The sequence below is a fragment of the Callithrix jacchus genome, chromosome 7 (genome assembly GCF_049354715.1).
Source record: "Callithrix jacchus isolate 240 chromosome 7, calJac240_pri, whole genome shotgun sequence".
In the NCBI taxonomy this organism is placed as follows: Eukaryota; Metazoa; Chordata; class Mammalia; order Primates; family Cebidae; genus Callithrix; species Callithrix jacchus.
Window position 1 is genome coordinate 13847571 of NC_133508.1, and position 25089 is coordinate 13872659.

General features: G+C 44.8%; 1 protein-coding gene and 1 long non-coding RNA gene across 6 annotated transcripts in view; both read left to right on the forward strand.

Moving 5' to 3' along the window:
• LOC128932540 (uncharacterized) overlaps positions 1–11303 on the forward strand; it is a 41081-nt gene extending 29778 nt beyond the window's left edge. The window contains exon 2 of the long non-coding RNA XR_013519521.1: positions 1–11303. This exon is cut by the window's left edge and continues 26141 nt beyond it. This is a non-coding gene — a long non-coding RNA (uncharacterized LOC128932540).
• The window catches only part of CAMK1D (calcium/calmodulin dependent protein kinase ID), a 456826-nt gene that overhangs the window by 340494 nt on the left and 91243 nt on the right, over positions 1–25089 (forward strand). The window lies entirely within an intron of this gene.

A 25089-nucleotide genomic window follows, 5' to 3' on the forward strand; every position in this document is an offset into this window, starting at 1 on the left:
GTAAATGTGCAAAGGGTAAGTTATTCAAAAGACCCAATTAGTGGAGTTTATTAACTCTTACTGCAGGTATGTCTACCGCTGTGCTATATTCATCCTCTTTTTTCCAGCCTTTTAAGTATGATTTTAAGAAGAAGTCTAATGAGGGCAAGGTTAAAAAGTAGAATATTGTTTATGTAAAACCCCTGGCTATTACCAGCATTTCCTATAAATGTAGCCAATTGCAGTCAGCAGGCCGCCGTCATTGCTGGAATAGAAATATGACTTCATTGTAATCATGATCATTATTATGTTAGTTTTTGTAGGAGACATTGAGTGAAAATGGCCAGGGACCTGTAAACGTGTGGGCATGTGGAGACCTTTATTCACTGTAGCAGCCCTCCCAGAAGATCCCATTTTCATGTCTCATATTTTCCATCTCTTAAGGGGATAAAGTTCAAAAAGAAGAGATCGTTTGATGTTATTGTGTTATATTTTTTTAAAAGGGGGAAAAAAGAGAGATTACCCCAAGAATGATTCCTCACATTCTGAAACTCAAGAGACGTGCATATTCTGGATGATTGACAGTTTAATAAATGACGGCGGGTGCAGTGGCTTATGCCTGCAATCCCAGCACTTTGGGAGGCTGAGGTGGGCAGATCACGAGGTCGGTGGATAGATAGACACCATCCTGGGCAACATGATGAAACCCCATGTCTACTAAAAGTACAGTTAGCAGGGTGTCGTGGTGCACACCTGTAGTCCCAGGTACTTGGGAGACTGAGGCAGGAGTATCACTTGAACCTGGGAGCTGGAGGTTGCAGTGAGCTGAGATTGCACCACTGCATTCCAGCCTGGTGACAGAGCAAGATTCCATCTTAAAAATCAAAATAAAACAAAAAAGACAGTTTATAAAATGACAACTGGGAATAAAACGGGTTGTGTCAAGCTTTGTGAGTGGGGCCCGGGGTGGTGCATTGCGATCAATGGCAGGCATTGTGGTTTCTGTCATTCCTTTAAATGTTTGAGAATAAACATTGAATGCATCTCCCCTGGAAGGTCTATTTCTTATTGTATGAGTATAACGCAAATTAAATATCATTTGTTTTTGTTGTATTAAAGTGTTCCCCTGCTGTGGTGGTATTGGCAGTAATATTGGTTCTAGGAACATGAAATAAAACCTGGTAAATATCACTGGGCAGAATGGAAATATAGAGGCAGTGACCAAGCTCTCTCTTATAGTGTAGTATTCCTTCCCCACAGCGGTCAGGGATCAGTTACGTTCGTTGACATACACACTGCTTATTTAGTGGGTTTTAGACTGTAGGTTTCTTTATGCGTGAGTCTTGACCTACTGAAATCAATTTGCTGAGTTATGACTGGCTTAAAACAAAAAGAAAATAGAATATAATAGAAAATAATAGGCCAGGCACGGTGGCTCATGCCTGTAATCCCAGCATGTTGGGAGGCTAAGCCGGGCGGATCACCTGAGGTCAGGAGTTCGAGACCAGCCTGGCCAACATGGTGAAACCTCATCTTTACTAAAAATATAAGAATTAGCCTAGTGTGGGTGGCGAGTACCTGTGGTCCCAGCTACTCGGGAGGCTGAGGCAGGAGAATTGCTTGAATCTGGGAGGCAGAGATTGCAATGAGCCGAGATTGCACCACTGTACTCTAGCCTGGGCAACAGAGCAAGACTCCATCAAAAAAGGAAAAGAATAATGTACCATGTATCATAACGATAATAAAGTCTTGTTTTCTGCACCTCTTACTTCACCTCCGTGAACAGGTATGTTTGTATAAAATATGCTGGTTTAGGGAGACCAACTTGGTCTTCGATGATGAGTGTAGCTCCATGTGGATGACACTGCTCAGGGTAAATGCAGACAGGAGCAAAGGACACTGCTCCTGACAAGGGCTTGGGCCAGAGTTCGCTTGTTCGGCTTCTTGCCAAGGGCTTCCACATGCCCTCTGTCAGGGTCTTCGAAGTATGATGGATGATGCATGCTAGTCTAAGAGCAGCAATATCTAAAGTGGCTGAGGGTCTAGGGATAAGAATGCTTTTATTAATCGAACAGCTATATTAACTAAAAGTGATGCTCACTATTAACCACTGTTTCCTGATGCCAGGCAGTACGTGAACACCTTTATGGGATGTATTATAACTTAGCATCCTTATTTAGCACTCAGTTCTACTGAATTGATAATTCATTTAATCTTTATCCATTTAGATAATTGCAGTGCAGTAGTCCTCCATTATCTGAGGGGCATGTGTTCCAAGACCCCAGTGGATGTAGAAATGGCAGGTAGTAGATACACATTAAGGATTTTTTTTGTTTTGTTTTGAGACTGAGTCTCACTCTGTCGCCCAGGCTGCAGAGCAGTGGCGTCATCTTGGCTCACTGCAACCTCCACCTCCCGGGTTCAAGCAATTCTCCTGCCTCAGCCTCCTGAGTAGCTGGCACTACAGGCACATGCCACCATGCCCAGCTAATTTTTTTGTATTTTTAGTAGAGACAGGGTTTCGCTGTGTTAGCTAGGATGGTCTTGATCTCCTAACCTTGTGATCCACACACCTCAGCTTCCCATAGTGCTGGGATTACAGGCATGAGACACTGTGCCCCTCTGATGTACACTAGGGCTTTTTAATCTGATAACTGAGATGGCTTCTAAGTGACTAACTGGCAGGTAGTGTAGACAGCATGTGGATGGATGGGCTGGACAAAGGGATTATTCATGTCCTGGGAGAGGTGGAGTGGGATGCCACAAGGTTTCATAGTTACTTGGAATGGCTCACAATTGAAAACATATTGATTGTTTCTATGTGGAATTTTCCATTTAATATTTTCAGACCACACTTGATGGCAGGTAGCTGAAACTGAGGCTAAGGGGGCTGCTGTATCATCCTTCTGAAATTCAGCACCAAAGCACAGCAGCGTAGATGGAGACAGAATATAGAAAGGGCTGGGTGTGGTGGCTCTCACCTGCAATCCCAGCACTTTGGGAACCCAAGGCAGGAAGATCGCTTGCGCTCAAGAGTTCAAGACCAGCTTGGGCAATATAGTGAGACCTCGTCTCTACAAAAAAAAATTTTAAACCCTTAGGTGAGTATGGTGGTGTGCGCCTGTAGTCCCAGATACTTGCGTGGCTGAGTTGGGAGGAAAGCTTGAGGCTGGGAGGCAGAGGTTATAGGAAGCAAAGATTGTGCCTCTGCCTCCACCCTGGGCAACAGAGCGAGACCCTGTCTCAAAAAAAAAAAAGAATGTAGAAAAGATCTCTGTTTTCCCTTTATTACCTCAATTATTATTTGAAACAGGCAATCTTTAAGCACTGGTTTTGTGCTATACTCTTGTGACACGCACAAAAAACAGATATATCAGCATAATGGCCATTCAGAGTGGGGCACGCTGGAATAGAGGGAGATAAGTATGAACGTATCCGGGATTTTAAAGGAAATTGGGACAAACTGTGCGGTTTGGGAAGACATTTCCCATCGCAAAGATATTTAAAATAAAACTTAACAAGCACATAAAAGAGTTTCCCAGCTGGAGAAAGACAAGGTTACAGAAGGGGTGGGCGACAGAGCCCAGCTTCGGGACATAGCCTGGAATTTGCTCCGTCCAGTCAGCCGTGGGTGTACTTCAGCTGTCAATTTCTTCTTTCGCTTAATAGAATTCAGAAAAAAGTAATTCCAGTTATTCAGAGTACCAATTAGTGGAGGCCTGGCTAGTTAAGGTTTCACTGTAAGTTTAGCCTATCAGAAGTGTAATCATGCTTTTTTGTTTTAAATATGTTAAGTTTTTGTTGTTCTGTTTGTATCGACTGGGGTAAAATTTGATCTGTGTCATTTTGATTTTGAGTTCTCACTTACTAATCCAAGTTGGCATCTCATATCCTCTTCCCAACAAGAATTTAAAGTGTTTATTACAAGGGAGAGGAGAGGAGGAGGGTCGAATAAAACATCAGCAGCAAGGCAGGTGGCCGGGCCTGTGGAGGAAGGAGAGCGAGTGTCTGCTGGAGCTTGTTACAGGGCAGACGCAGGGCGAGCAGTCAGAAGATAGAGATGGGGACGGGAAGCCTTGCCCAGCTCCGGGGATTCCAGAACATAGAGGGCAGAGGCCAATGTATTCAGCATGTTAGCTTCTTGTCTCTAATCTCTCTTGGATTCTTCCAGTATGATAAGGACAAGTACATGTTTGGTGGAAGCGTGGCATAGCAAAAACACCAGGGGGCCTTGCGCACCTGCCATTGCCATTCATTACCTCGGGCAAGACCCTCTCAGCGCCTGCATTCATAGCTGCAAAATTAGCCATACACATGCTTCCTTCAAGGCCTTCTGCTGGGAGGATTTCTGAGGATTTAAATATGCTTAGCACAGAGTGCAGGCCAGAGGAGATACTCCACAAATGGGTTTTCCTCCCCACCCCTCTAACCCTAAGTAGAATCCTGTGCTAAACTTTGACTAAGAATGACTTTGTGGCTCCGGCCCCCACTGTCTTTTGTTTAACCTCCGCTCTCTAAAGGCCAGAATATGTTTCTACAACACAGTGCATTTTAGTGCTGTACAAACGGTACAGTCATTTCCAGCCAGGGCCTCCGTGGATCCCCCAGCCGTTCCACGTATGTGTCCCTGAGTAGTATAATCTCAGCTACTCGGGAGGCTGAAGCAGGAGAATTGCTTGAACCTGAGCAGTGGAGGTTGCCGTGAGCCAAGATCTTATCACTATACTCCAACCTGGCAACAGAGGGAGACTCCATCTCAAGAAAGAAAGAAAATAATAAGGAACTTTAGGAGTGAAGGAATCTTTACCTTTTGCCAGCTGTGGTCCCTTGAGCCAGTTCTGTAGCTTCTGAGCTGAGGTTTCCACCTCTGGAAGATAGGTCAGTGCGTGCCTTGCCCTGCTCACATATTGTAAGAATCAGAAGAAACAGTGGAAGTGAACATGTTTCACAGTGTGGAATCGAATAGCTGGGTGTGTCAAGTCATCTAATCCTTATTACTCCTGTGTACGAGGCATAACTAACAACAGAATAAGACCCAGTGGGAACGGCAGCTTAGAGGGTGGAAGGGTAAGAGCTTTGAGGACCGAGATGAATTGTGTCATCAGCAGCGCCTAACACAGTGTGTGGTGTGGGAGAGGATGCCCTGGAGATTTGAACTGAACCAGGATTCAAATCCGGATCTGGAGGTCTTCGTGTCATCAAAAGATCTGAAAGCCAGAAGGCACCTCAGAGGATTGAAGCTAGGAGGAGGTGAAGGACTGAGGAGATGGTTGCTGGCAGCTTGCCTCACCTTGGGCTGGAAACTGGGAGCTGGGAGAAAAGGTGGGAGGAGTTGTACCTCTTTTCCTTTTTCTTCTTCTTTTTTTTTTTTTTTTTGGAGATAGAGTCTTGCTCTGTCACCCAGGCTGGAGTGCAGTGGTCCGATCTCAGCACACTACAACCTCTGCCTCCCAGGTTCAAGTGATTCTCCTGCCTCAGCCTCCCGAGTAGCTGTGGGATTACAGGTGCACGTCACCATGTCTGTCTAATTTTTGCATTTTTAGTAGAGACAAAGTTTTGCCATGTTGGCCAAGCCGGTCTCAAACATCTGACCTCAGATGATCTGCCCACTTCAGCCTCCTAAAGTGTTGGGATTACAGGCATGAGCCACAGCACCCAGCCCGGAGTTGCATCTCTTAACAGCATCCAAGTTAGAGTCTCAGGCAAGGGAGCAGGCGTCCTTGCTCTGGGGCCTGCACTGTGGCATGAGCGTAGTGGGCACAGATCTTTTGGCAGAAGGTGGCCGCCCAGGTCCAAGCCTCAGACGTCTTTCTTCCTTGTTAGACCTTCCCCCTGGATGAGTCACCTGGGTAGGGGGCGGGTGAGAACCTCTTTGTGGAGGTTCTGGGAAAGCCGATGGAGCTTCCAGCCTCCACAATTATGTAAATGGAAAGTTAGAAAAAAACAAAGGCCTTGTGGGCTTGTAAAGATGGAATACACTGTAGCTGAGAAAATTCTTGGCTGAGAAAATGTGACGAGTGCTAAGGCAGTGGTTGGAAGATTTTTTTTTCTTCTTGGTAAAGGGAGACAGTGGCTGCAGAAGGCACCAGCTGTCCCCACCTCTTTGCCATTGTTGAAACAAACGCACAAATGGAAAGGACTTTGCAATGCGGAGTCTAAGGAGGGAAAATGAAAATTTGACAGATACAAGGAACCAAATGCATTCTGAAATCTTTGGGGAGTAAAAATATCTAGTATCGAGACAGCCCAAACCTATGAGTCTGAAAACTCAGAAACAGCAAGAAGCTTTTTCACAGGAAAAGGAAACTCAGTGCTCTAGGTACACAGAGGTAGAGAGGAGGGTCTCTGTGTTTTAATCTGTCACCCGATGTCTTCCATAGCTGTGGGACTATGGAACAATTCCGTTTCCTCTCTGTAGCAACATCCATGAAAGTATCTGTTTACTTAATGCCTCAGGAAATCATTTAGATTTATGATTTGATCAGTTTCAAAGTATTTCTGCCGAGTTTTGTTACTTTGTTTAACTTTTTAATTTTGTGGTAGCTGGTGGATTGTAGGCATGTTTAGCAATTGGGAAATGTCTAAGGAGAGACTCTCTTTGATACAAAGCCAGTAGGAAGGGAATTGAAGGAGGAGAGTCTATGCCGCAGTTTTTTGTTTTCATTTCCCCAGCCCTGGAGTCAGACCGAATAGGTTTGCATCCTGACTCTTCAAGTTACTGTGTGACTTTGAGCAAACTTCTTAACTTTTCTGTGCCTCAGTTTCCTCTCTTTAAAAGGTGATCGTAATAGTATTTACTGCACAGATTGTTATAAGGATTAAATGAGAGACTATATAAATGTTTAAAGCAATGTATAAGATCATATTTCAAAAGAAAGTGAACAGTTACCATTTGCGACTATCAACTTCGAAGACACTTAATTTCATCTTTAGTTTCCGCACTTAGAACGCAAAGTGTGTATCTGGATCCAGATGGAATGACATTGATTTACGTTATAACAGTGTTATGCTGCTGTCACCAGAATATTTCCAGACAATCTCTTGATAACTTTCAGTAATTTGGCTGTGCCCTGTCATTCATTCCATACGTGTTTATTGAGCATCTATTATATGCTAGAAACTACATGACCTATGGAAAATATGAATATGAAAAATAAAGAGTCCACAGATTAGTGGCAGAGACAGAGAAGCAAACAGATGCCTTTGATACAGTATTTTGTATGTTAATGTTGTTAGCCCTCTTGACAGTGACTGGAGAGACCAGGTGGATGCTCAGACTTCTTTTGGGCTCGGGTTCTGCACTTCGTGGGATGGGGTCTGGGGTAATTTGCCACCAGCAAGCCTTGGATTAAGCCACCTGCTGCTGCCCAGAATGCGATCCAGCTTTTCCCAGTGACAAGGCAGCTTTAGGAGTCAGGACCCAGGCAAGCGGGGCGGGTTGTGGGGGGTGTGTGTAAAGAACTACACTGTATTCCACTAAGAACAAATAACTACTCACACAGCAATACCTCTAGTATATAAACAGAGGCATCCGGGCTGAGCACGACTCCATCAGCGACACGTACCCCTGAGTGTACACCAGGTATAAAAAGTCATCCATATCTCTGTTGCGTATGACATTCGATCAGTCACTATTGGAGTGTTCATCAACTCGTTCAGACTGTAACATGGATCTTTGTTGGGTGGATTAAGCTTTTGAATATATTGCTTGTCTGTTTCATCCCGCAGTCAAAATCCAGCCCCCACATAAGTCTGTTGCTGGATAGAGCTCCCAGTTATGGAAGTCTGTCCTCTTTTTCTCCCCTTCTGTTTCTTGGTATTAATTTCAGCTTAATCAAGTCTTCTGGCCCTGTGATTCCAGGAACAGTTGGTTTCTGGCTAAAAGCAAAACAGAAAACCGACTCTTTTCATCGCATAAGGTGATGTGGCAAGAACTCGTTTCTAAGGAGTACAAGATCTAGCCTAGCCATTTTCAGCGGTGGCCATAGCGGACTGGAACAGGGGCGCCACCTGCAGGCGGAGGGGGAAAACACAGAGCAAGAAACGCAAACCTTGCTTTGCAGGGCCGGCATTTAAAGGCAAAGGAGATGCAGTCCCTCTTTACTGATAGACAGTAAAGAACTCAGCAGGCTTGCTTGTAGATAAATATGCATGAGAATGTGACGTTGGAAGAGCTCTCACATACTCCCTTCATTGCTGCCTTTTGGAGTTTCAGAATGTTTGACGTTTTTATGTTTATATTTTTCTTTGTCAGAGTATGGAGATGCTAAAACCATCTTCCAGGGCACTTGGTGCTTCTTGGTACTGCGGGCCAGTCTTTTCAAAGACAGTAGTGCCAGGCAAAGTATTCTGTACTCTCACAAGAGGAGGCGGATGCCGTTGCATTCCCTGTTATATGAGGCAGGGAAGGACGCTGTGGCCCTGAGCCAGGGTCTGCACACCACTTTGGTCTCTGTCCTTTCTGGCAGATCTAAATATCAACTCCGTCTACATGTTTTTACAGAAACAACAGTGCTGGTCTAGAATGAAGGGAGCATTACAGCAATGATGATCAGACGTTTGTTTTTCAATATGCTGTGAAAAATAACTTGGTCCAAAATAAAATTCTCTCCATATATTTCTATTTAGATACTTACCTCCCATAAAGGCAAAATGTTTTTCTTGGATGTGATTTTAGATTCTCTGTGTGCCCTACCAGCAGATCAGGTTTCTTGTAAGTTTTTCAGTGGAAAATGTGATCAACAGATGTATCACCTCTTCCCCTGTTAGCTTTGTTTATCAATGCTTTTGAGGGACGGAGTAGGTTTACCAGCTGATTCCTGCATTTTATCAGGTACAAGGGACACAGCAGATGTGGAAGATGCTTTTAAGAACTTCACCAAGAAGCTCAAGGCCCGCCCTAAGGGAAGCTCCACTGTTTTCAGCTGAAGCTCTCCAGGGACAATAGGAACTGATGTTTTTGGAAGCCTCACACTGCAGGGGTCAGTGTTGCAGGTTCAGGAATGTCAGGATACATATCTGTGAGGCGCACACATAACTGTAGTTCCAAGCCAGCCTGTAGCAGTGCCGTGGAGGGATGCACAGGGTGAAGAAGGGTGCAGCTGGAGCTGCTGCAGCAGAACGCTGGAGACTGGGCAGCTTCAATGCAAATATGTGTTTCTCACAGTTATGGAGGCTGGAAGTCCAAGAGCAAGGTGGTGGCAGATTCAGTTCCTGGTGAGGGCTCTGTGTATGGTTTGCAGACAGCCTCCTTCTCGCTGTGTCCTCATGTTGTAGTCAAAAAGAGGGCTCTGGCATCTCTTCTCATAGGGACGCTAACCACATCGTGGGGGCCCCACTCGTTTGACATCATCTAACCTGGTCATCTCCCAAAGGTTTCACCTCCTAATACCATCACACTGGGGTTAGGGTTTCAACATGTGAATTTGGGGGTACATAACGGAGGGGAAGTTGCAGCTGTACGATGATCAGGCTGAGAGAATTAGACTCTATTGTGCCCCCTCACTACACACACACCCCTGTGCTCATAAGAAAAATGAAATAGCGAAGGGGAGGACACTGAGCTTAGCAGCAGCAGGTGCCATTGTCAGTTCCACACGTGGGAGAGCCTCAGAACCCACCCTCCGTGAAAGGAGGAAGGCATGAGCATTTAAAAAAACTACTTCCCCGTGGAAAAGATGCTTTCGACATTCCTGGAGACATAGTACCTATTTCAGATCCCCTTAGAGCTTCTGTTAAGTGGAGCCTCTTTTAAGAGTCAGAGGATAGGCGACGTGTGATGTGTGGACAGTGCCTTTGGTTTATCTAAGTCTTGTTTTGGCTTCGGGGTTCCCATGAATTGTATTTTACCCTGAGGTGGGTGAAGTGTGGCATTAGGTTAACTTTGCTCCCACCAATTCCAGGGGTGCCTCTTGCTAACTGGCTTCTCCCAGCAATGACATTTGAGGCTGGAATGGTTTCTGTGTTGGCACGGTACCCACTTGTGCACTGGCAGCTTATTGGTTAAAACAAAAACCTAAAAGAAACGGGAGGGAATGTAGACTTTGATCAGTGTTTGTAGAAATCTGAAAGAAGGGTTGGGGCTCCTCTACGTGTCCTCCCTTCAGTTACAGATGTTCGTTAGGATGTGGTCAGACGTGGGGAAGGGCAGGCAGGTGGGCATGTAAGCAGGGCCCCCGACGAGTGGCATTTACCCAGATGGAGGCCCCGCAGCCCAACGTCTAGACCTCAGCTGGTTTGTCAACACACCAAGTGTGGATCTTTTAGTCGGCACAAAATCCCTCGGCAGAGACAGAATGCCAGTATTATTCATTCATAGTGAAATGTATAATTATCCAGTGGGCTCATGTTTGCTAAGTAGCATCGTCTTTCCCATTTAGGCAAAAATACTTAAAAAGGCAAACTACAATCAGAAGATCACTTGGCTGGATGGGATCAGAGCAGGAGGAGGGAATGGGGTTATGTTGATAGCTGGTGCCATCAGGCTGTGATAGATGGTCAGGAACCCTCATCTGCACTGTAAGGACGTCCCTGTCACAGACCGTGGTCCTGGTGAGTTGCCAGGACTCTCCTTCCCCATTGGTCCTCCAGAGGCGCTGCTGACTGGGGAGGCAGTGGGCTTCTCTAAGTCTCTTACCTATGGTCCCCCTGCTGACCAACCCCGCTGTCAGCCCCCACCGCTGTAGGCATGTTATATGTTAAGAATATGAATCTGGACAACTGCCTACCTTCATACACAGCATAGTCCACAAAATATGCACTGCTCTGCAAAATGGAGCAATACACTTACATGACCCCAGCCCAGAGAGGTTTAAAAGTATATTTATATTTTTATATAAATATACTTTATATAAAAGTATATTTATATTTTTATATAAATATACTTTATATAAAAGTATATAATATTAAGCTGTTAAAAGGGCTGTATCATTTCTTAAAATCTGCAGAGCCTGGTTCCAAATCAGTCACTCCCTTCAGAAGCAGACATGGCATCTGTTCCTTGTTACCTTTCACTAGAACTGCATTTTAGAATTGCCCAGTGCTGCCAGAATGAGTGATTGTAATTCTGCTTTCAGGTAAAGATGGCCTATATTAACACTGCTGAGTGATTCATAAACTATCAACAAATAGCATTAACCCATTTTATTTCCTAGTCTTAGCATCTGAAGATGTTCACCAGTTTTCTGTGTACAGTAAGGCATCATGCTAAAATGCTTTTGTTCAGTTCTGTATATTTGAAAATAGCAGTGTGTTCTCTGATGGTTACCTGTAATGGCACCTTGTATGGAAAATAAAGACTTATAGTTATAAAAAAAAAAAAAAAAGGTGCATTAAGGCCAGGTGCAGTGGCTCACGCCTGTAATCCCAGCACTTTGGGAGGCTGAGGTGGGTGGATCACGAGGTCAGGAGTTTGAGACCAGCCTGGCCAACATGGTGAAACCCTGTCTCTACTAAAAATACAAAAAATTAGCTGGGCATGATGGAGGGCACCTGTAATCCCAGCTACTCGGGAGGCTGACACAGGAGAATCGCTTGCACCCAGGAGGCAGTGGTTGCAGTGAGCTGATCCAGCCTGGGCAACAGAGCAAGGCTCCATGTCAAAAAGAATGAATGAATGAATGAATGAATGAATGAATGAATGAACATAAAAATACACACACACCATGATGTCTAATTATCCCTGGTCTTTTAGTTACCGTTTTTTATTGATACATAATGCTTGTACCTATTTATGGGGTATATGTGACATTTTGTTACCTGTATAGAAAGTGTAATGATCAAGTCAGGATAGTCGAAGTATCATTACTTCAAATATTTTTCTTTTCTATATTGGGAACGCCTCAGGTCCTGTATTCTAGCTATTTTGGAATATACAATGCGGTTGTTAACCAAAGTACCCCTCCTCTGCTATGGAACATTAGAACTATTCCTTCTATCTGTGTTTGTATCCATGTGCGAACCCCCCTCAGCTGCCTCCCACACCCTTCCAGCCTATGGTTTCTATCTTCCACCCTCTACCTCCATGAGATCCATGTTTTCAGCTGCTACACATGAGTCATCCCAGTTCTTGATGTTGTATTTCCCCGTGCCTGTAGCTTTTTGCTTTTCATTCTTTTATAACTAAATCTCAACCCTGGTCTACCTAGCGACCAGGGAACATCCAGTCGGTCACTTCTGTTCTCTCGGATCAGTTCCATATTTGTCTCTTCTCAAATTCGTGACTGCTGTGAGATCTTCATTTCTTATCACCAGCTGCTTCAGGTGCATTTTTCATTTTCCACTTTTAAAATAAGTAATAGAAAAATGCCCCAAATATTCAACAAACAGTTGAACAAATACTCTGTAGATGGATGCAGTGATTCTGTGAAACTTTAACTTTTGGCTAGAAGTGATTGGCGCAATTCGAGGCTGAAATGATTTTGGGAAAATCTAGCTTTTACATACACAAGGTCATGTCACCATGTGATGTAGTATGCTGCATTTTCAAAAGTTAAATATACAAATTCAGGGAAGTCGATGCCACAATCAGATTATACTTGGATCTTTGTGGGGAGAAGAATGGGATGGCATTTTGCTTTATTTATTTGTTTGTTTATTTAGAGATGAAGTCTCTGTCTCACCCAGGCTGGAGTGCAGTGGCACAGTCTCAGCTCGTTTCAACCTCCACCTCCCGGGTTCAAGCAATTCTCCGGCCTCAGCCTCCCACTTAGTTGACATGACAGGCATGCTCCACGATGCCTGGCTAATTTTTGCATTTTTAGTAGAGACAGGGTTTCGCCATGTTGGCCAGGCTGGTCTCAAACTCCTAACCTCAAGTGATCCACCCCCCTCAGCCTCCCAAAGTGCTAGGTGTGAGCCACCGTGTCCGGCCCATTTTGCTGATTTTAATCAATTCCGTCAACAGTTATTGAATGCCTGCTGTGTCAGGCACAGTACTAAGCGTCTATCATCAAGTTCCAGGAAGCGGGAGAATGAGGGGACACCTTGGGTCACACTTTTATCTCTCTGAAATGGTTCTCAAATCCCTTTAGGCCGGGGATTCTCAGCCTGGTTGACATGTGGGGCTGGAGAATTCCTTGCTGCAGAGGATGTCTTGTGTATTGCAGGCTGCTGAGCAGCACCCCTGGCTTCCACCCACTAGATCCCAGTAGCATCCCCAGTCCCCAAACATTGCCACATGTCCCCTGCGGGCAGAATCACCCCAGCTTGAGAACCGTTGCATCAGACCTTCCAACTTCTTTGACTTTGCCAGAGAAATTTGCATTGGGTCTGCCTGTTGATCCATCTCAGTGTTCTACGTGTTGAGCCAATGTGTTCAGAAGCCTCAGTGGTGCATGGGAGACGGGGCTCTGCGAGTGACAATGCAGTTGGTTCATAGCAATAAGCATGTGCCACGTCATGAGAACTTGTCACACTGGTGTTTTGCACACCCAGCACCCTGCGCCTTCTTTGCCCCTTTTCCATCTCCCGAGATGAAGGCTGTGACTGCATCATGTCAATTTCAGCAGTTCAACTAAATTAACAGTATGGCATCATTGAAGACAGTGTGCCTGGAACGTTGGCTGAAACGTTTTAAAACTGTATGAAAAGTTGTCTTTTGAACCCTAGTTCAAGATCGCATGTTTTAATATAATAGGAGACAACCCGATTACACAGCTAGAACTCGAACCAAAAAACATGAGTCAGTGGCTGGACTTGAACTGGCGTGTTGACCCAGTGCACACACTTAGCGTGGTGTTCACTGCAGTTCAGGATGGGAGTAGAGGCAGGCTCGTACCATCAACCACGACCCAGCTGTTGGGACTCTCTTATTGGAGCAAGGAGGGGAGTTGAAGGAAAGAGTGGACTAGCAGCGGCAACCCGGGATCCCATGAGCGGGGCTTCTACGCAGATAAACTAGGGTGTGTGTGTTCACTGGGGGCTTGCTGTGGTATCTTCTCTGTTTTTTTCTTTTTTATCTTACTCTTTTTTTTTTCTTTTTTCTTTATTTCCTCCTAAAGCATGGGTCTGAAGATATTTTCTCATTTTAAATGTATTGATCAGTGTTAAAAACAAAATACCTTTACCTGAGAAGTAGCCCAGTGATCATGTGCATTTCCTGGTCCTTTATTACACTGGGTTTGAAGTACGATTCATCAGACAGAGTGTCTTTTTAAAAAGCAGTCTTTGTACTGGTTTTGTAAGTAATTTTAAAAATTACATTTTGATTTTCAACATTTATGCCAATTTTTTGGTACATTTTTACAGCCAAGTTCGGCTTTAACAGTGAACTCTGAGGGAAATAATGAAGAGCACTTCACTGCTTTTTCCTCGTGGTTGTTAGTAAAATCAGTATAATGAGGCTTTCGTGAAAACCGCTGGAGATTCCTCATAAAGAATAAGTATCATCATTCCCGGTAACATATTCACTGCTGGGCAGCTTGGAGTGATGGAGACAATGGAAGAAAAATTTGTGAAATTATTGGTGGCAGAACTACCTCTAACCCAAGGTAACCATTTGAAGTTTTGAAGTGGTCTTTTCTCCTTCCTGGTGAAGAACAATACATGTACATTTTCTCCATGAAAAAAAAGATTTTGACCAGTCTGGGCAGCATAGACCCCCGTCTCTGCAAAAAAATAAAATAAAATAAAAATAGCCAGGTTTACTGGTACATGCCTATGGTCTTAGCTACTCGGGAGGCTGAGGTGGGAGGATCACTTAAGGCCAGGAATTTGAGACCAGCCTGGGCAACATAGTGAGACCTCATCGCTACTAAAAATAAACCTAATTAGCTGGATGTGGTGGCACACACCTATGGTCCCAGCTACTTGGGAGGGTGAGGTGGGAGGATGGCTTGAGCCCAGGAGTTTGAGGCTGCAGTGAGCCATGACCACACCACTGCACTCCAGCCTGGGCAACACAGTGAGACCCTGTCTTAAAAAAAAAGATTCATTGCAAAGAAAGAAATTTCAGCATTGAAAGCATGACTGAAATCATTAACAACTACAGTGTTTCATTATAAACCTGAAAGAAAGGGTGTATTTCATACTAAATTATTTTTATTTACAATGCTCGGGAGTTGAAATTTTCTTTTTCTAAGTGGGAGCTTCTCTTCTACCCTTCTCCACTGACTCCTTACAAAGTAAGAGCAGGCTCCACAGCTCGTTAAACCCGTGTATCATTTCAGCAAGCCACTGACGCATGTATTTTGGTTCGAGTTCTAGTTTTGTAATGATTGGGTTGTCTCCTATTATATTGAAACATGCAATCTTGATGTAGGGGTCAAAAGACAACTTTTAATGATTCATAGACATTACTTAAAGCAGATAGAAAAAAATACCAGAATTACCGCTCATCTTGAATTTTGGTGTGATTTTGTCTAAATTGCAATATTTTATTTTTATGCAGGATAAGAATGTTTCTTGTCAACTCTGGCATGTCTTAGCCATTTACTTCAGTGACTTCAAGATTCCCACAAGAAGGGTTTTAATTAGTAGACACTCAAGCCACCAGATGGCTCCCTTAGGTTTAAAAATCTCCTTTGGGGGAAATAAATGGACGTTTCCTAGTAAATTTAGAATAATGCCCTAAAGTTGTAATTTGAGCCTGTCTTCAGAGTTTCGAGCTGAAGTTAGAGGTTTGAGTTGTCCTTTGGGGGTTTTTGTTTATTCGTTTAATGATTTAAAAACAGTTTATGATACAAGAACTTCAAGACGGTTTTACCACATGCATCGTGACTTAGGGTCTTCATTGGCTCTTCTGGATTTTTCCATTCAGAGTTGAAATGCCTTATCTCTTCTTTCTTTTACTCTCTGATGACCATTTTCTACAGGGTATGCTATACCTTATCAGTCTCATAACTGGGCTGCCTAACACTCCCTGAGACAGCACAGGGAGTTTACAGCCAGAGAATCTGTAAGCCATGTGCCGCTCATCTGCCTTGCCCACTAGCACAGACCCCACGCTTGGGCGTTTTCACATCTGCTAAGTCACTGAAATCCAGTGGGGTAGATTCATCTCATCAAAAAGAAACAGAGACAAGATACGGGGTTTTTGACTGAAGGTTCTTATTGGATAAGTTCCCCATGAAAACTGTTGAAGAGGCTGGACGCGGTGGCTGATGCCTGTAATCCCAGCACTTTGGGAGGCTGAGGTGTGCAGATCATCGGAGGTCAGGAGTTTGAGACCAGCCCTGCCAACGTGGTGAAACCCCATCTCTACTAAAAATACAAAACTTAGCTGGGCGTCGTGGCACAGGCCTTGTAATCCCAGCTACTCGGGAGACTGAGGCAGGAGGATCACTTGAGCCCGGGAGATAGAGGTTGCAGTGAGCCAAGGTCATGCCACTGCACTCCAGCCCAGCGACAGAGTGAGACTCCTTCTCAAAAACATGAAAACAAACAAACTGTAAAAGCCTTTCCCTCATTTCGTGAACGCACCACACTTGGTCCCTTCGTGAAGACTCTCCTTGCTTTTTAGGGTTAGAACCACTTTGTACTGACCTTTCCACTGACGGAACCACTCACCCGGAAACTGAAGGAACTCAGAAAGGACCCAGTGGCAGCCCGGAACCACGGCGTCCCTGCCGGTGTTACCCTTCCTCCTTCAGGGAGCACTTTCTTTCTTTTTTTTTTTTTTTTTGACACGGAGTCTCACGTTGTTGCTGGGCTGGAGTGCAGTGGCATGATCTAGGCTCACTGTAACCTCCACCTCCCGGGTTCAAGTGATTCTCCTGCCTCAGCCTCCCGAGTAGCTGGGACTACAGGCACGTGGCACCACGCCTGGCTAATTTTTGTGTTTTTTAGTAGAGATGGAGTTTCGCCATGTTGACCAGGATGGTCTCGATCTCCTGACCTCATGATCTGCCCACCTTGGCCTCCCAAAGTGCTGCAATTACAGGCATGAGCCACCGCCTCCAGCCCAGTGAGCACTTTTTACCTGGCAAGTCTGTTTCAGAGTTATCCCAGGCTGAAACTTATGAATAACCCTCTTTTAGCAGGTGCTAGAAAATAATTGCTCATCGCATCCCAGTCTTTAGATTCCAGTCTTCTGGGAAGTGTGGCTGAGAAGTCAGTATGCAGAGACAGTTGCAAGCAGTCCAGTTCAAGTTTTAGCACACAGCAGAATCACCTGAGAATATCACTAAAGCAAAGGTTCCTGGGCCCCGCCTTCAGAGATTCTGATTGGGTGGGTCTGGGTGGGAAAGGGGGCATGAATTTGCTTCTAGAACAAGCTCCCATGTGATACCAAGAGCTGGTCCAAGGACTACCCTTTGAGTGGCAAGACCCTTAAGAGCATGCTTCTAATACCCAGCTGTTGTCACCTGGAACGAGGGATGCCTTTGGAGGTGAACAGCAGAGCCACCCAGACTGTTTCCCATCTGAACCACACAGGATTTGATGTCACTCGGGACTCATGACTTGAATTAGGGTGTAAAGGAACCCAGCCTGGTCTGTCTGCAGAATTCGTAGCAAAGAGTACCTCCTGAGGTATCAGTGAGACAAGAGGCCGGGCCTCGGAGCATCATGTAGAGAATGCGCCTCCTGGTTTTATTGCTTCATTTACATCCAGAGGCAGGTGATTTTAGACAGTCCCATCAGCGACACAGTCCCACTGAACATCACAGACACGCTGAGTGATGACAGACCTTGGCAGTTCTGTGACGAGTCTCCTCCAACAAGGTTCTTCAAGGCATTCCAAGGAATCTCTCAACCCACCCATTGCTTAAGGATAATAAGACCTGAAGGTGACATTGTAGATAAGACTGTTGACACATTCTGTAATCTCAGCTAAGCAGAGACTCATTGTCCCAAGCCAGTGGCTGGCACAGTGCCCCAAATGTCTTAACAGAGTTTGACAGGGAAATGGGAGCCCTTCAGCCCTTTTTTGAGAAGGAAACTACAACAGCGAGAAGATTATTTTTCTGTCTTGAATGGCCCCACAGAATCAATAAGGATTGAAGGCTTTTCCACTCCATGGAAAGGAGGTTGTTCTTGGCAAGTTATGCTGAGAAGCCTGTTGGATGCCTTGTCTTTGTCTTTTCAGCCTTAGAATTGAATTAACTGCAGGCCAAGGACATACAAGAACCACGTGAGTCGTTTTTCAGAAGCCAACAACAACACCTGTCCTCTGAAATTGGTGAATCCATTGAGCGGAGACTCTTGGCAAGGTTTTGTATGAGATGACATAAATAGGCCCTGACCCCGCGGGGCTTGTTGTCTTTGGGTGAGAGAGTCATTTGTACACAAAAAATCACACACTGGCTAAACTGTGCCACATGAGTAGCAAACATGAGCATGGCCAGGAAGCGAGATCTTCAAGGTCCAGGGACTAACGTCTGGAAAAGCTGGGACGTATGGAATAGCATGGCCTTTAGCCTCATAGCCTGCCATGGCTCCCCACACATTTCAATTACTCAGTAAATAATTGAGACCAGTCACAGTATTTTTTGTCACGTAATGGACAGCCTTGATGAGGGCTAGCAGTTTTTTCATTTCTTGTTTCCCAGACATCCAACTTTTAAAAACACCTTCTGGAACTCCCTACAGGGAAAGATAGAGTTTAATCGGAGGAAATGTGCCAGTGGCTCTGCATCACTCAATTTAGCACTGCTGGGAGCAGATCAGAATCTGGGATCCATTGTATTAGATGGCTCCAAGCTTCAAAATGTGGTGTTGCTTTCTCTGGCTTCCATCCATCCATTGCATTCATCCATCCTGTTAAGTGCGCTCTGAATGAAGAGACCACCTAAACAGGCTTTGTATGAGCAACAAGGCTGTTTATTCACTCAGGGGCAAGTGGCTGAGTCCAAAAAGAGAGTCATCAGAGGGTGGTGGGATAGGAGCTAGTTTTGTAGGTTGGGGGTAGGTAATGGAAAGTTACAGTTTAGGGCAGTTTTTTGCAAGCCGGGGTAAGGGGCTGTCACAGGGTCCAGTGTCACAAGGTTGACCTATAAGTTGAGGCAGGAATAGTGGTAGAATGTTGCAAGGTCAGTTAATCGGACCACAGGGTCCAGTGTCACAAGGTTGACTTATCAGTTGAGGCAGGAACAATGGTAGAATGTTGCAAGGTCAGTTAATCAGGTGCTGCAGGAGCTAGCTGTTCTTCTCCTTTTGTGGTTTTCTTGTTATCTCAGACTTTCTGGCCCCTGGAGTCCACCTGGAGGTGTATGTGTGGGTTACAGGGGTCACCATGGCTTGACTATGGTGTAGTCTGTGGTACAATCAGTTCAAAGAACCTTGCGCATCTATCCATCCATCCTTTCATCCAAAAAATATTTACTGAGCATCTGCTAGGTGCCAGGGCCTTTGTAAACATCAGGAGTGTGGTAGTGAACAAAACAGGCAAGGACCCTGTGCCCACAGAGCTCATTACCTAGCAGAGGGCAACCCATAGTAACAGGTGCACATGTGCATGACCTAGGTGCCTCCAGGTAGTAATCATTAGGCCACATGGCTCGATGGGAAATGACTGGGGGAGATTAGGGTTGAGTGGGCCAGTGCCTCCTTTGATAGACAAGCACTGGTTATGGACATGGCCCTGGACTCCAGGTGTCAGAATAGCATCATAGACCTAACATCTATAACAGATTCTTTTGTAGGCATTACTGAAATCCCTGACTGCCCTCTAAGTGCGGCAGGCTCTGTATCTAGAGTGAGCTCTGTTTCCCAGAGTTAGGTTGCTTTCTGACGTCTCTGTTTTTGTATTTTTTTTTTTTTGAGATGGAGTTTTGCTCTTGTTGCCCAGGCTGGAGTGCAATGGCATGATCTGGGCTCACTGCAACCTCTTCCTCCTGGGTTCAAGTGATTATCCTGCCTCAGCCTCCCAAGTAGCTGGGATTAACAGGCATGCCCCACCATGCCAGGCTATTTTGTATTTTGAATAGAGATAGGGTTTCACCATGTTGGTCATGCTGGACTGGAACTCCTGACTTCAGGTGATTTGCCCACCTCAGCCTCACAAAGTGCTGTGATTATAGGCATGAGCCACCAGGCCCAGCTCTTAGGTTTCTTTTATAAGGGCACTAATCCCATTCATGAGGGCTCCACCCTTATGACCTAATCATCTCCAAAGGTTCCCCCTCCTAAACACCATCACCTTGGATATTAGGATTTCAGTATGTGCATTTTGGGAGACCATTCCATGTAGACTTTAAGATAACTCCAAAGCATTTGAAAGGAGTTTAAGGTATAAAGTTATCCCCTGGAAGTTACAGAAGTTTGCCCTTCAGCATCTTCATCTGTAAGTGGAGAAAATGATATTTCATCAGGAAGCTGAGGAATTCTTAGCCAAGCCCTGGGCACATGATAGCCATTTGGCAAATGTTGGTTTCTTCCCCCACGGCCTACCAAAGGATTTGGACCAGGTCAGTTCAAAGGTTCTTAGCATTTACACTTGAAGCTATAGGATTAAAATCCCTGTCCTTACAGAGTTTCTGGCATTAAGGCAGAAACAAAAGAAATGTAACGCATGGCCCTGATCACTGAAAAGAGTGCAATCTATTGGGAACTACTTGAAACAAGAGTGACAAGTAGAAAAGAATAAACAGGGCCAGGCGCCTGTAATCCCAGCACTTTGGGAGGCCAAGGCAAGTGGATCACGAGGTCAGGAGTTTGAGACCAGCCTGACAAACATGGTGAAACCCCGTCTCTACTAAAAATACAAAAATTAGCTGGGCATGGTGGTGCATGCCTCTAATCCCAGCTACTCAGGAGGCTGAGGCAGGAGAATCGCTTGAACCCGGGAAGCAGAGGTTGCAGTGAGCCAAGATCACGCTGCTGCACTCCAGCCTGGGCGACAGAGCAAGACTTTATCTCGAAAAAGAAAAAAATGAGTAAACAGGAAATGTGATTTAATAAGTATGTGACAGAATATTGAAAGTGTTTATTAGTATATCTCTAATGGAGGTACACTAGGTGCTCTCAGGGCAGGTGGAAAATCGTGTGGGCTGGAGGCTGTTCCAGAGTTCACACAGGAGGAAGAACTGTGTGAACGCAGCATGGGGAATAGAAGAAACGGACATGAAGAGGCTCAAGTCGCAGGGCATCAGGCAGTGCGTTTGTGTGTTGCAGGCCCATACATCTTAAAGCCATCTCATTGAGTCACACTTAATTTAGAATTTGTTATTATTTGGAAGGAGACAAGCTACAGTTTGGGAGCACTGTATTTATTAGGTGTTTGAATGGTTCGAGCAGGAGAACTGTAGAATTTTTGCTTTAAAATGAAAAAATGTCTGACCCATTGCATGTCACAGATGAGGCATCTGCAGCTCAGAAGTTTTCATAGCGTCCCTGACCTCACACAGCTGGTTAATGACACACCCCAAACTAATTAAATCCTACCTTTCCCTACATCATTTTCGGGCCATCTCCTCTCAGAAAAGGAGAGGAAGGTTATCTACTTAAGGAAATAAACTGTTGAAAATACCATGGAAGTGTTGATGACAAAAAGGCATACAGAAATTGCGATACAGTACCAGTGAACATCTTTTGCTACTGTGTAAGCTCATCACTCTTCAGCCTACTTATGAATGAAAGAGGCAGAATAGTTACTATGTAAATAGACAGGAGTTTTTTTCTATTAAAATACATCATAAATAATCATGTTTATATCCTGGCAGTGGTTTAAAACTCCATTAGCAGGGTTTTTTGTTTTGTTTTTTGTTTGACACTCTGTTGCCCAGGCTGGAGTGCAGTGGCGTGATTTCAGCTCACTGCACCCTCTGCCTCCCAGGTTCAAGCCATTCTCATGCTTCAGCCTCACTTCTAGCTGGGATTACAGGTGCAGGCCACCATGCCTGGCTAATTTTTGTATTTTTTAGTAGAGACAAGGTTTCACCATGTTGGCCAGGTTGGTCTCAAACTTTTGACCTCAAGTGATCTGCCCACCTCAGCCTCTCAAAGTGCTGGGATTACAGGTGTGAGCCACGGCGCCCAGCCTCCATTAGCAGGCTTTTAAGTGTGTTTCAGAACTTGTATCTTTTTGTCTTAGACTGCCTTCTCTTTTAACAGAGTGAGGAAAACGGCGTCAGTATGCGTGGAGGAGGGAATCAGGGGGTCAGGGTCTGTGTTTAGCAGCTTTCCGAGCCCCTGAGTAGGTTCTGGCGTCACTGAGGATCGGAGTCACTTAGAGGAGTTTTGCTTGCGCGAGGTTTCATCTGCTTTGGATTTACTACAGCTGTCACTCTGCGTCTTCTGGTATAAGAATGGAATGTGGTTGCTGGACAAAAGCAAAACCTTGTAAGTCCACTTTAAAGAAAGCAACTGAGTACATCCCTGTTGTCCTCAACATCGAGAAGTCCCCACATTTAAATGGCTCTTTGGGGACACATTCATACTTTGAAGAGCTTGGCACCAGGCAGCCACTGTCCGAGCTTCAGAGGAAGGAAATGCTTCCGGGGGAGTGAAATAAAGCCCAGTCAGGGCAGCCTGACTGCTATGGGCCTTCAGTTGGGTCTGCCCAGGTGACAGAATGTGATCCGCCTGACTTGGTGGCTGCAGGGAGCCACGGTCACACCACTGCACTCCAGCCTGGGTGGCAGAGCAAGACCCTATCTCTTAGAAAAACAAAAAGGATGTGATCCGTTTGTGTCCCAGCGTCCACCACCTGAGATGTTTGATGTAACTGTGAAAAGAACAAAGGCATGTTTCTTTCAATCGCATCTCTTTCAACAGCCTAAACTTCACAAATGGTAACCAGCCATATTCGTCTAGTATTTTGCAGCAGAACCAAGGGTCCCACGTGTTTCTCCTTAGCCGTGGGGACTGGGGCAGATGGGGAACCCTCACAGCCACAGTCCTCTGTGGACTCAGCTTGCAGATCCCTGCCTGGTACCTGACCTCATTGCCACAGGAACCAATAAGAAAATAAGGGCAGGGGCACTTTGTCAACCCTGAATATTTGCACCCTTGGAATATGTTAATATTAGGTTGGTGCAAAAGTAATCGTGGTTTTGCCATTACTTTTAATTTTTAGTAGAGACGAGGTTTCACCCTGTTGGCCAGGTTGATCTCAAACTCTTGACCTCCAGTAAGCCGCCCACCACGGCCTCCCAAAGGCCACAATTGCTTTGTCCGCAATTACTTTTGCACCAACCTAATGTATTCTTATGTGTGAAAGTATTTGTAACTTCTGTTAAGCGCAAAAGTAGGGGGTTTCCTTTCTAAACAAAAAGGACATCAGAGTAGGAGTTTTCAAGAGAGTAAAGTGCATTGTTAACTCAAATATATGAATCCAAACATGATTTTTAAAAAGATGATTTAGCCAGAACAGTTAGTGATCTGACAGACTTAAACAGCTTTCTTAAAAAGGCATAAGTACCCACTGGCAATGTCAATTACTACTTTATTTTCTCAACAGTCTTCTCTCATTTCGGCATCAGGAAGGAAAGAGCAACATCGTGAGACGTGTTTCCACCTGCTTCTGTGGGAGGAGGGATTCCAAACCTGGTCATGTGTGTCTAGCCAGCTACACACTGCTGAATAATACGGTTTTCTTTTCTTTTTTTTTTTTTTTTTTGAGATGGAGTCTCGCTCTCTCACCCAGGCTGGAGTGCAGTGGCACGATCTCCGCTCATAGCTATCTCCACCTCCCAGGCTCAAGCGATTCTCCTGCCTCAGCCTCCCAAGTAGCTGGCATTACAGGCACCCACCACCATGTCTGGCTAATTTTTGTATTTTTAGTAGAGATGGGGTTTCATCATGTTGGCCAGGGTGGTGTCAAACTCCTGACCTCAGGTCATCTCCCTGCCTCAGCCTCCCAAAGTGCTGGGATTACAGGCATGAGCCACCTCACCCAGCCTGGCTTTCAATTATATAGACTATTTCTAATTCACGCATGTTCAAAGTCAAATATTTCTTACATACCTCTGAGAAGTTTCAGTATCAGAGATGTATTCAAGACAGCACTGGCTTCAAATAGCTAGAAGAGTATTGAATGTTCCCAAAGAAACGATAAATGTTCGAGATGAGGGATATGCTAATTACCCTGATCTGATTACCATACATAGGCTGTGTAGTATATATTGCTGTGTACCCATCACTGTGTACCCCATAAATATGTTCTATGATTGTCAATTTAAAAGTAAAAATTTAAATAGTGTTAGCAGCTGTGCACAGTGGCTCATGCCTGTAATCCCGGCACTTTGGGAGGCCAAAGTGGGCATATCACCTGAGGTCAGGAGCTCAACACCAGGCTGGCCAAGATTTTGTCGTTACTAAAAATACAAAAGTCAGCCAGGTGTGATGGCACACACCTGTAATCCCAACTACTTGGGAGGCTGAGACAGGAGAATTGCTTGAACCTGAGAGGCAGAGGTTGCAGTGAGCCAAGATCATGCCACTGCATTCCAGCCCAGGTGACAGACCGAGACCCAGTCTCAAAAAGAAAAATAATGTTAGCCATGCAGAATTTCCAAAGTCCCATTTTGTTCCACGGCCATCGGTCATAACAGAATGAAATTTTGATAGAAAATGTTGCACATATTTAAAATTGATATTTCCCCACCAAGAATATTTTTTGTTTTTCTTTAAATCTCATCATTTCTAAAATGGATTTACAGGCAGCGCTTAAAGTTTTCAAAATATAATGAATACTGATTTTTCTGCTCTCCCACACTTCCTAAACACATTGAGAAGGAATTCTCATAGCTGAGCCTTTCAGTGTTTCACCCCCAGGCATGTGCCGTATGCTTTTTTCTTTTTCTAGCCGATAGTTAATCAAGATTGTTACTTAGCCGACCAGGAGCAGTGGCTGATGCCTGTAATCCCAGCACTTTGGGAGGCTGAGGCGGGTGGATCATCTGAGATCAGGAGTTTGAGACTAGCCTGGCCAACATGGGGAAACCCTGTCTCTACTAAAATTATATATATATAATTTTCATATAATTAAAATATGAAAATTAACCAGGCATGGTGGCACACACCTGTAATCCCAGTTACTCAGGGGGCTGAGGCAGGAGAATCTCTTGAACCTGGGAGGTAGATGTTGCAGTGAGCCAAGGTCATGCCACTGCACTCCAGCCTGGGTGACGATGCAAGACTCAGTCTCAAAAAAAAAAAAAAAGTTTTACTTAACCTATAAAGTAAAATTGATGACATGGTACAAATGGAATACTATGGTTAAGCTGAAAG